General features: G+C 34.8%; 1 long non-coding RNA gene across 1 annotated transcript in view; it reads right to left on the bottom strand.

Moving 5' to 3' along the window:
* LOC144295517 (uncharacterized) overlaps positions 1 to 12,615 on the bottom strand; it is a 59,029-nt gene extending 46,414 nt beyond the window's left edge. Inside the window, exon 1 of the long non-coding RNA XR_013362646.1 lies at positions 12,528 to 12,615. This is a non-coding gene — a long non-coding RNA (uncharacterized LOC144295517). The remainder of the gene's footprint in view (positions 1 to 12,527) is intronic.
* Positions 12,616 to 12,910: the final 295 nt, after the last annotated feature.

The following is a 12,910-nucleotide window of genomic DNA, read 5'->3' as shown; positions in this document are numbered from 1 at the left end:
CCATTTCACAAGATGATAAAATTGAGCTTCTATGTGCTTAATGTGATTTGGAAAATAACGCTGTGAAACAAGCTAAAATCATCTGGGTCCTGGCAGTCCCAAACTGATTCTGATGTTCTCATACTTTGTGTCTGGTGCTAGGATCCATTTATTCAACCTTTAATGCACCTCTATGCATGCCACACAATCCCCTCTCCTACCATTTGAAAGTAACTTTAGTAAGCTTTATCTGTTTTTTTTTTTTTTATAAAAAACTGAAACCCAGAATCATTGGCTATGCTGCCAATTCATCAACAACAATAAGCTAATAGAAAGCATTTATTTCCATACGTGAAATTATGAAATATTAATTTTTTGTGCATAATTAAAGAATATCAGTCATCAGTGAACATATAATAAATTATCTGAGGATTTGGGGGTCTTCTAGTACCCTCAAATATTATCATTTCTTACACACTTGTAAATGTAGATTTAGAGTGAGTATAAAATTGCCAGTAAGGCATGTCTTTAAGTACAATAAACAAAACTCTTATTCATTCCATCCTTAATACCAAATGTAATTACTACATGATTACTTTTTTAGTAATTGCATTCATAACCTCCTTGACAAATAATAGGCACAGAAAATTAGGCTATAGCTTCTCCAAATCCTCTGTAAGCAACTGCCTCATTAGGCTGCACTTGTTTCTGTTCTAGTATCTATGGTGTCTGAAAAAAATAGAACCTTTTATGTATAAAGATGCACCTTTTCACAAGTGTAACTCTGTAAAGGAAAAATCCATATTATGTGCTTACTCATAGACCCATTTTCAGCAACTAACTCTACATCACAAAATGTCTGGCATTAGAAGGAGAATTGCACATAATAATTATTAAGTATTTATAGCAAAACACATTTCTTGGTTCTCTTTACCTTTAGTGTCTTTCTCTACCTTTCTATTTTACCAAAACCAAAATATCAACAGCTTTCACAATACATTTGAGATAATAAAGGAAACTGTCACATTTCATGTCCTAAAGAACATTTTACTTTATTTCATTTGCAGTGTTACTGGTTTATTGTCTATTTGTCCATTGTCATTGCAGTTGATATTGAAATTGCTTTCTGCTTTTTATACTTACTGAATGACTGAAATGTTCTAAGCATCCGAGAGAATCATTCATACAATGCTCAGCTGCTGTCGTTAGAGTGGTGGTAACTTTCTTAGAGAGGAAGTAAATGAACACAGTGGTCTCTAACTATGTAAGTTATGGTGCCTGAACTCCAGGGTCATACTGTTAATTAATATTTCATCCTTATAGTTAATTTCACATAAGTTACTCAATTTATTCATTCAATTTAGCAAACAATGTAATAAGGAAGACAAATAGATAAAAGACAAGCAATAAATACTTGTGAGAGTGTACTTTAGAGAATGGAAAAAAGGAAGGGAATCTAACCCAGGTAGTAAAGCCTCATGATAGTTTTCTTAAAATATTGGAAGGTAGTATCCATAAAAAGGCCAATCAAAGGTAAATATTGGAAGGTAGTATCCATGAAAAGGCCAATCAAAGATTTTTTCAGGCAAAAGAAATAACATATATGAGGGCAATGTGTTTAACAAACATGAATGACAAAAAGGAGGCAGTTTGGATGAGTTTGAATACACACAGTAGATGGTACTGATGAGAGATGAGACTTTTTGGTTTATCATTTAGATTTCATTTTGTATTTCATTTTGTGTAACTAAGAGTGCATACCTTGGGACACCTGGGTGGCTCAGTGGTTGAGCATCTGCCTTTGGCTCAGGGTGTGATCCTGGAGTCTCAGGATCGAGTCCCACATTGGGCTACCTGCATGGAGCCTGTTTCTCTCTCTGCCCCTCTCTCTGTGTCTCTCATGAATAAATAAGTAAAATCTTAAAAAAAAAAAAAGAATGGGCACCTTGAGATTTTTCTCTTACATGTGAAGCGACCAAATAATATAATTTATGTCATTTTTTTTTCAAATTGTTGCTCCCAAAACAGACAACACTGTACAAGTGACTCATAGCTATTTTTTACTAGTGTAGGAAAAAGGAGCCACATGTGAGTCCCTATGTCTGGAGGGTTAATAGCATTTTCTTTAAAAAAAAAAAAAAGATTTATTCATTTGAGAGAGACAGAGAGAGCACAAGCAGGGGGAGAGGCAGAGAGAGAGAGAGGAAGAAGCAGACTCCTCGCTGAGCAGGGAGCCCGACCTGGAGCTTGGCTCCATCCCAGGACTGGAGTTCATGACCTCAGCTGGAGATAGACACTTAACCATCTGAGCCACCCAGGCACCCTGGGTTAATAGCATTTTCTTCATTTGTAACACTGCACAGCATTATATGCCTAGAAACTATCTTCTAATACTTTTGAGTAATTAGATTGCAATAGTAACCTGCTCTAAATTTTAGGTTTTATTCAGAAAGTTGAACCCCTTGTATTTAGAAAGTGGAACCCCTAATGGTAGGAACTATTATAAGAATAGGACTTTATATGATTGTGGGAGCTGGTAAAGAAAACTATGAAAATATACTACTGTGTATCAGCTAATGAGTCTGTAATTGCTTTAAATCAACAGGACCGCTAGTTAAGAAGAAAAGGTTGGTGTGGAGGAGGAGAGAGTGAGGAGGATAAACTGGACATGTGCCAGGGTCCCACTGCCTATGACCTTGACAACGTTAGATGAATGATAGAGAAAGCTAGCAATCTTTCCTGCTGAACTCTACATATACCTGGCCCAAGACTTGGAGAACAAAATGAAGGAAATTCAGTAGAGGAATTTCAGGCCTGAAATCTGCCACGCACCAACAAGTTGAGATAGCCAATCAGTGACGATTAAAATATTTAACACTTTACTTACACCTTATAAATCTTTTGCCATTTTATTTGGGCTCAACATTATCTCAACATCACCAGTGCATGCTGGAACATTTAGTTCCAGCTTGGCTAACAAATTACCAATTTGTTACAAATTGGCTACAAATTACCAATTGGCTAATCAATTACCACCATCAAATCCTCATCAATGTGAAATCCACTTGCAATTGCTTTAACAATATTTAAATTCCAAAGAAAGACAGTAGCAAATTATGCTCCACATTCCCTTCCCTTGAATATGGACTACACTTGATGACTCACTTCTAATGAATAGAATACAATGGAAACAAAGGCATGTCACTCCAAGATTAGGTTATTAAAAAAAAAAATGAGGCTTCCCATCTTGGAGTTTCTCTACCTTTCTCTTATATCTAATCTTTCAATATGGAGAAACTGTGTCATTACTAGCCCTACTGAAAAGCCTGCATAATGAGAGAATGAAACCTCTGGCCATGAAACACACTAATGAACTTGGAAGAAGATCCACCAGTCCTTAAATGCAAAGACTGCTGTCTGCCCTGACAGCTTGATTGCAACTCCATAAAAGACCCTGGAACAGAACCACTCCACTAAGTCCCCACTCCTAGAATATTGACCCTTAGAAGGTGAATGAATAAATGTTTGTTGTTTTAATATGAAAAAGTATGGGATAGAAAAAAAAGAAAAAGAAAAAGTATGGGATAGATTTTAATGCAGCAATATTTGTCTAGTATCAATGTTTGTATCTGGAAGTTGAGCGCTGCCAAAACTACAATCTAAAATGGGAGAATGGTCTTAGAATGGACAATGGGCTTTGAGGAGAGTATAGTGAAAGCTTAGAGTAGCTCAAACATACCACCTGTGGAGGTTTGGACTTTGAGCATGCTGTAGATAAGAACTCTCCAGGTGAAGAATATATTATTGGAAACTGGAGAAAAGGAGATCTTTGTTAGATAGTTGCGGAAGGTTTAACAACTCCGTTGCCTACATCTAAATGGAAAGTGGAAAATATAACTATAAAGTGGATGGTCCAGGTAAGATTTACAACTAGAGAAGTGTCAGCTTTTGCTGTAGTCCTTTTTTCTTCTTGCTCTTTAGAGGGAAATGCAAGAGGACATGTGAAAAACTGTTTAGAAAGAACAAAGGAAAACTGTTACACAAAAAGGGGTCAAAACACAATTTTGAAGTTTCTCAGCCTCTTTAGCAGGCAGATGATACTAAAATTAAGAAATTATCTTTTTTTTAATTTATTTTTTATTTTTTATTTTTTTTTTAGAAATTATCTTAGAGCAAAGATTACATCTAGGGTATGGCAAGACAACTAGGGCTTAAAGATGAAGCTTAGAGTGTAACTACAAAATATTTTATTAAACTTCCAAAAAAAAAATTCAAGATAGTATCTTTGAGTACCTTTCCATAAAACAAAAGCCCCTCTAAGGAAATTAAGGATATACCTCATAAATCCTCTCAATCAAATAATAGTGCCCCTAAGAAGCTCCAGGGTATTCTATCTCAATTGTCACAGTGGTAGCCCAAGGTACAGAAGAGCTGAATCTTGAAGAGAGTTGTGGTTTATCCTTTGTCAAATGAACTAACACCTAAAATGCACTAGAGGATATCCAAAATATTTTTAGAGTTATATTGGAAGCACTGTCATCCTGGTCTGAAATAGAAAATGAATATAACATGAAGTCTATTCCAATGCTGGAACACCTGGGTGGCTCAGTCCATTGAGTGTCTGCCTTTGGCTCAGGTCGTGATCCCAGGCTCCTGAGGTGGAGCCCCTCTCCCTCTGTCTTCCCCTCTCCCTCTGTCTCTCATGAATAAGTCAATAAAAAAAAGAGTCTATTCCAATGCCAAAGCTTTATCAGCAGGAAGCAAACAAAAAACTACTCATTTTTATTGTCAACATGTGATTGTTGCCCTTCATGAAAAAGAAAAGACAGTGGGAGAACCAGGAGAACAGACCGCAAAACAAATGGTAAAATATTTCTATAAAGAAAATTTCCCTTGATCTACTCTTTAATAGTCATTATAACTTATATAGGAAATACAGGATGATGTATCACTCTTTCCCTCTGCTTTCTAAATTTTTAAAACTAATGAGTTTATGCCCAATATGCAACAATTTCTCCATTTTCTTCCCAAGTAGCATCATATGCTTCTGATGCTGCAAGAGTCAATTTCTTTCCATTTTTTCTTCAAGGTAATTAAAATGAAGGTAAAGATCTTTGTTTTAGGAGTGTTTAATTGGGCCTTGATCTACCCTTTGAATGTTTTAATACCATATAGCAAGTCAGAATGTTCAAATCTACTTCATGTTACACTCTTTCTACTCCCTCTCTGCCTTGGTGGAAAGAGAAGAGCCCTTCTTGAGACAGAATCAGAATACTCGGGTGTTAGTAGTGGTTTTGTTATAGCTGTTACTGCTGTGATGTATGTACTTACATGTCAAAGGCAAGACACATTAGCAAATATAGTCTCGTGTTTTTCTCTGATGTCATTTCTGTATTTATAATAAAGGACTCTGTAATAGACTTTCTAAAATTCTGACTCTTTAGTCATAGGACTATTATTTTGAGAACTCTGATACGAATTCTAGTATCTGACTTTCTACCCTTCTTGAATTTATATTTAGCTACAAACCCAAACCCAAACCAAAACCACCCATCGTCAGAAACAGACTGATCCTTTACTTCTAAACTTGCATGCATTTTAAAAAGGCAAAGAATCAAAGAACATTGTGACTAAATATTTCCTTCATTCCATCAAAACTCATTCAAACACTCTAGTAACTTCTCTTACAGACATAGTTCACATACTTTTACCTATTGAGAAATACTCGGAAACTCTTCTGGATCAGGAAGCATCACAAATGACTTTTGTGTTATCTCTAATTGAAGTGCTTCTGAAGAACACCTTCCATACATAGGATTTAGATAATTTAAAACTATTTTTAATATATGTCTTAATTTTTTCTCCTATCACTTTTTATCAACTTTCCTCATTCTATTTGTGGGTTTCACTATCATCCGATAAATTTGGTGGGGTTTTTTTTGTTTCATTTTTCTTTTACTCAATTATCCCTGTGTATTTACTTTGTCTTATTTGCTAGTTATATAGACATAGCATGCAAAAGTATTTGTTATCTTGTTTTTAAATATATGGCCATTAGATAAAACTGATATTGATCTGAATAATTCTGACACAGAAAATTCCGTAATATTCCAGAACCTCATCTTGCTCTGCTTTTCACTATTGATGAATATTTTTATTGTAAGTTCAATAATATCTGTGATATTCCCTTTGCTTAGAGACAAAACAGACATTAAATAAAAGAAGAAGAGATTCTGATTAGCGATACTGACCATCTTTTCATGTGTCTCTTGGTCATCTGCATGTCTTTGAAAAATGTCTAATAAGTCTTCTGCCCATTTTTAATTGTATGTTTGGGTGCTTTTGGTATTGATATGTACAATTTCCTTATTTATTTCACATAGCAACCCTTTATTGAGTATATAATTTTCAAATTCCTCCCCTTCAGTAGGTTGCCTTTTTATTTTGTTAATGGTTTCCTTTGCTGTGCAGAAGCTATCTATTTTGATGTATTTCTTTCAAAAAATTTTATTTATTTATTCATTTGAGAGAGAAAGAGGAATGCCTGGGTGATTCAGCAGTTGCGTGTCTGCCTTCTGCTTGGGACAGGATCCCAGAGTACCAGAATCGAGTCCCACACCAGGCTCCCTGCATGGAGCCTGCTTCTCCCTCTGCCTGTGTCTCTGCCTCTCTCTCTCTGTCTCTCATGAATAAATAAAATAAAATCTTAAAAAGAGAGAGAGTAAGAGAACATAAGCAAGGGCAGCAGCAGAGGAAAGGATGAAAAAGGCTCCCTGCTGAACAGGGACCCTAATGCAGACAGGACTTGATCCCAGGACCTCGGGATCATGACTACACTGAAAGCAGACAATTAACTGACTGAGCCATCCATGCACAACCATTTAGGAATCTATTCCTAATGGATTATTTCTACTTTTGTTTCCTTTCCTTCCTTGGGAGACATATCCAGAAAAATGTTGCTATAGCTAACGTCAAGAAAATTACTGCCTATACTTTCTTCTAGAATTTTTATGGATTCAGGTCTCACATATAGATCTTTAATCAATTTTGAGTTTGTTTTTGTGCATGGTTTAAGAAAGTGGTCCACTTTCTTTCATTTGCATGTTGCCATCCAGTTTTCTCAACACCATTTGTTGAAGATGTTGTTTTTCCCACTGGATATTCCTTCCTGTTTTGTTGAGGATTAACTAACCATATAAATGTGGGTTTGTTTCTGGGCTCTCTATCCTATTCTATTGATCTATTTTTGTACCAGAATCACCCTGTTTTAATTATTATATTTTTGTAGTATATCTTGAAATCTGGAATTGTGATACCTCAAGGTTTTTTGTTGTTTTTGTTTGTATGTTTTTCCTCAAGATTGCTTTGGCTATTCAGTCTTTTCTGGTTCCATACAAACTAGGAATATTTGTTTTAGTTCTGTAAACATTGCTGTTGGTATTTTGATAAGGATTACACTGAATCTGTAGATTGCTTTGGGTAGTATGGACATTTTAACAATATTTGTTCTTGCATTCCATGAACATGGAGTGCCTTTCCATTTGTTTGTGTTGTTTTCAATTTCTTTCATTAACATTTTATTTTTTTTAATTTATTTTTTATTGGTGTTCAATTTACTAACATACAGAATAAACCCCAGTGCCCGTCACCCATTCACTCCCACCCCCCGCCCTCCTCCCCTTCTACCACCCCTAGTTCGTTTCCCAGAGTTAGCAGTCTTTACGTTCTGTCTCCCTTTCTGATATTTCCCACACATTTCTTCTCCCTTCCCTTATATTCCCTTTCACTATTATTCATATTCCCCAAATGAATGAGAACATATAATGTTTGTCCTTCTCCGACTGACATTTTATATTTTTCAGATTATAGGTCTTTCACCTCATTGGTTAAGTATATTCTTAGGTATTTTATTATGTTTAGTGATACTGTAAATGGGTTGTCTTCTTAACTTCTCTTTCTGCTATGTTTTTATTAGTATATACAATGCTACCAATTTCTGAGTATTAGCTTTGTTTCCTGAATTACAAAATTTACTGATTTTATTTATCAATCCTGATAGTTTTTTGGTGTGGCTTGTAGATTTTAATGCCATCTGCAAATAGTGACAATTTAACTTCTTCATTATCAATATGAATACCTCATTTATTTTCCTTGTGTGATTCCTCTAGCTACAACTTCCAGTTGTACTATGTTGAAAAAAGGTTGTAGAATGGAAATCCTAATCTTGTTTCTGATCTTAGGGGAAAATATCTCAGTTTTCCACCATTGAATATTATGTTAGCTTTGGTTTTTTTATGTATATGTTGAGGTATGTTCCTTTGAAATCCACTTTATTAAGAGTCTCTAATCATGAACAGATGTTGAATTATGTCCTGTGCTTTTGCTGAATCTATTGAGATGATTATGATTTTTATCCTTCACTTTTTTAATATGGTAGACACTTGTCAAAGTGGTTAGAATAAAAAAAATAAAAAACAAGAAATAACAAATGTTGGAGAGGATGTGGAGAAAAACAAATCCTTACACATTGCTGGTGGAAATGTAAATTGATATAGCCACTGTGAAAAAAAAGTACGAACAGTCTTCAGAAAATTAAAAATAGAAATATAACATGATCCAACAATACCAGTACTGGGCATTTACCCAAAGAAAGCAAAAACACTGATTTAAAAGGACACATGAACACTTACATTTATTCCAGCATTATTTACAAGAGCCAAGATATGGAAGCAACACAAGTATCCATTGATAGACAAATGGATAAGAAAGGCATGGTATATACACACAATTGGATATTATGCACCTTACAAAAAGATGACACCATGACATTTATGACAAAATGGATTAACCTACAGGGTATTATGTGAACTAAGTCAGACTAAGACAGACAAATGCTTTATGATTTCATTCATATGTGGAATCTAAATAAACAAACAAAGGAAAAGCAGAATCAGAGCTATAAATACAGAGAACAAACTGATGGTTGCCAAAAGTGGGGGAGCATGTGGATGGGCAAAATCGTTGAAGGGGAGCGGGAGATATAGACGTCTAGTTATAGAATGAATAAGTTAAAGGAATAAAAACACAGCATATGGAATATAGTTAATCATATTATAATAGCATTGTATGGTAACAAATGGTAACCACACTTGTGGTGAGCATAGTACATCATATAGAAAAGTTGAATCACCATGTTGTACACTTGAAATTAATGTAACATTGTGTGTCAACTGTATTCAAATTTAAAAAATAAAGCATAAAAAAGATATTCTGAAAGGCAAATATCAAGAAATAATTCTTAGAAATCCATGAATTCTTAATGTCTCATAATAACACCAAGATTTTTTTAATAATAAATTTATTTTTTATTGGTGTTCAATTTGCCAACATACAGAATAACAGCCAGTGCTCATCCCGTCAAGTGCCCTCCTCAGTGCCCGTCACCCAGTCACCCCCACCCCCCGTCCTCCTCCCCTTCCACCACCCCTAGTTCGTTTCCCAGAGTTAGGAGTCTCTCATGTTCTGTCTCCCTTTCTGATATTTCCTACCCATTTCTTCTCCCTTCCCCTCTATTCCCTTTCACTATTATTCATATTCCCCAAATGAATGAGAACATATAATGTTTGTCCTTCACCGACTGACTTACTTCACTCAGCATAATACCCTCCAGTTCCATCCATGTTGAAGCAAATGGCGGGTATTTGTCATTTCTAATGGCTGAGATTCAGAGTGCTATGAAGGGAAGCTACAAACACATTGCCATGGTAGTGAGGGAAGGAGTAAAGGCTCAGACAGATGGCCTTCAACTAAAGACTGTATCAGATGAGGCAAAAATTAACACCTGAGTGTGATAATGGATCATATCTTTTCAACTTAAAAGCATTTCTTGAATTCTAAGGATATGATTTTTTTAAACCTACATATTTCAGATTTTGTGATGGAAAGAACATTCTAAATCTGTAATTAAAATAAACAAATATTTGCTCTTGTAGGATATCCAGAGAACACTTGTTGATCCTACAGATAAAAATTACCACACACAATTTAGTTCAGGACAAGATAGATAAGAAGTTAATCTACTTTCTAATCTCATGAATATTTCCTCAGAACAGGAAATGACTAGGGCATTATCTGATGAATACCTTTGGCTTACATAAATCCATTTTTGATATTACATTTCTAAAATATCTGAAACATTATTCTAATGCTAAAGGATTCATTACAACATATATACCTAATATTTTCAATATACACAAAATGCATTCCTAATATAAGATTTTCAACATATATTTTATCTTTTATTTGTTTTTAAGATTTTATTTATTTATTCATGAGAGACACACAGAGAGAGAGGCAGAGACACAGGCAGAGGGAGAAATAGCCTCCATGCAGGAGCAAATGGTGCATATTCCTCCTTTCTAATGGCTGAGTAATATTCCATTGTATATATAGACACATCTTCTTTATCCAGTCATCTGTCGATGGACACCGAGGCTCTTTCCACAGTTTGGCTATTGTGGACATTGCTGCCATAAACATTGGAGGGCAGGTATCTCAGCTTTTCACTGCATCTGTATCTTTGGAGTAAATCCCCAGCAGTGCAATTGCTGGGTCCTAGGGTAGCTCTATTTTTAACTCTTTGAGGAACCTCCACAAAGTTTTCCAGAGTGGCTGAGCCAGCTCACATTCCCACCAACGGTGCAAGAGGGTTCCCACTTTCTCCACATCCTCTCCAACATTTGTTGTTTCCTGTCTTGTTAATTTTCCCCATTCTCACTGGCGTGAGGTGGTATCTCATTGTGGTTTTGATTTGAATTTCCCTGATGGCAAGTGATGAGGAGCATTTTCTCATGTGCGTGTTGGCCATGTCTATGTCTTCCTCTGTGAGATTTCTGTTCATGTCTTTTTGCCCATTTCATTATTGGATTGTTTGTTTCTTTACTGTTGAGTTTAATAAGTTCTTTATAGATCTTGGATACTAGCCCTTTATCTGATATGTCATTTGCAAATATCGTCTCCCATTCTGTAGGTTGTCTTTGAGTTTTGTTGACTGTATCCTTTGCTGTGCAAAAGCTTCTTATCTTGATGAAGTCCCAATAGTTCATTTTTGCTTTTGTTTCTTTTACCTTCGTGGATGTATCTTGCAAGAAGTTGCTGTGGCCAAGTTCAAAAAGGTTGTTGCCTGTGTTCTCCTCTAGGATTTTTATGGATTCTTGTCTACACTTAGATCTTTCATCCATTTTGAATTTATCTTTGTGTACAATATAAGAGAATTGTCCAGTTGTATTCTTCTGCATGTGGCTGCTTGTTATATTCATTTAACTTGCAGATCTGTTTGTTAAAGTTGTTGGTAAGCCTTATTATCATTCTTAATGAAATAGAAAATATTTTATTTTGTTATTTTTTTGTAGTAATGAACTGAATTAAAAGAACTTTTAGGTTTTATTATTAAACAAAGAAACATGGTTGTCATTGGGTATTACTATTGTAAGAGGAAAATACACTTTGTAAATTTTTTTCATTAACATTGGAAAAACTGATTTATAGATAGGCACTACACTTTTAAAAATAGATCTATTCTCAAGGGATTAATTAAGAATAGATTATGACACATATAACGTATGTCTCCTAAAACATGGAAGTATCTTTTCATTCTGTATAATTGTCTTTAAATAGGGTTAAATAAAAAAAATAAATAGGGTTAAATCAATTAAAGTAAAACTAATATGCAAGGACTTGGAAATCCATACTTGAGATGATGGCTTAAATATGACATTTTAAAATGTTCTATGCATTTTTGAAAGCCATTATTAATACAGAATATCTGTGCCTACATGTACTTTAATATCTGTTTCTTAACCTCTGTGGACATGATTAACACAAATAAACCCATTATTAGTAGCAGACTTTAGAAATAAAACTCTGATATCTTCATATGAATATGCTGCTATTAGCTCATTTTTCACTTGCTGAAAGATACAGACTATTTAATTAAAAATCAACCTATCCAGGCATAGCTGCATTTCTGTCAGACAGAAAGCTGGTGGGAAGATTTGGCAGCTGTATAAATAAGATCTATTCTAGAAGTATTTTTCCCATACAAATTCCTTCCAGAAATATGTATACCTCACTTTTTATTAGTGTATAAGAGAAAAAATCCCTTTGTCTTAGAAAATCCACTGTCACATATATTGGTATTTTTACTACCTTAATAAAATCTAGGGATTTATTTTAAAGAACATCACATTATGGATTTTTCTTTGAGAAAATACAACAGTGAGCTTTGGTTAAACAAAGAATTATGTCTCTTCATTTCAAAGAAATTCAGTTTAAATATAGTATTTGAAATATAAGTTCAGGCAGAATTTTAATTAGCATACAAGCCCTGGGATGTACTTCTCAGGAATGCTGAGTGTTTTGAGTCTCTACCTTCAGACATACTCAGTATTAATTTTAGCATGATAAGCTACCTTGTTTTTCATGCTTCTTAAAGTCAGAGAGATAAGATTGTTGTTTAATCTAGTTATTTTATATTAACTCTCTGTTACCTGGATATTATCAGCTGATCCTGAAGTTCAGAAAGATCCAGGATTACATCTGAAAAACTTCCAAGTTAAAAGGGAATTGGAACATGAAGTTGCTAGGAGATAGTGGTTTCTTGGGCAACACATCTCTGTATCCAGGGAAAAAGCTAAGATATTAAGCATTGCCTTTGTTTAAATGTATACAGTGCATTACAAAGACATGGTGTTAAATAAAGGACAATAGTAGTAGCAGCTCTGTTAATTACATAATATACTAATAGCTACAAACGTTATTGAACATACTTGGTGCTGTGCTAAGCCTATATTTACTTCTTCTTTTAAAGAGAGAGTGCTAGATAGCACAGGAGTGGGTGTGCGGGGAGGGACAGAGAGGAAGGAGAGTATCT

This window comes from Canis aureus, chromosome 23 (genome assembly GCF_053574225.1).
Source record: "Canis aureus isolate CA01 chromosome 23, VMU_Caureus_v.1.0, whole genome shotgun sequence".
Lineage (NCBI taxonomy): Eukaryota > Metazoa > Chordata > Mammalia > Carnivora > Canidae > Canis > Canis aureus.
Note: the sequence above shows the minus strand (reverse complement) of the source record. Positions and strands in the feature narration are given on the sequence as shown.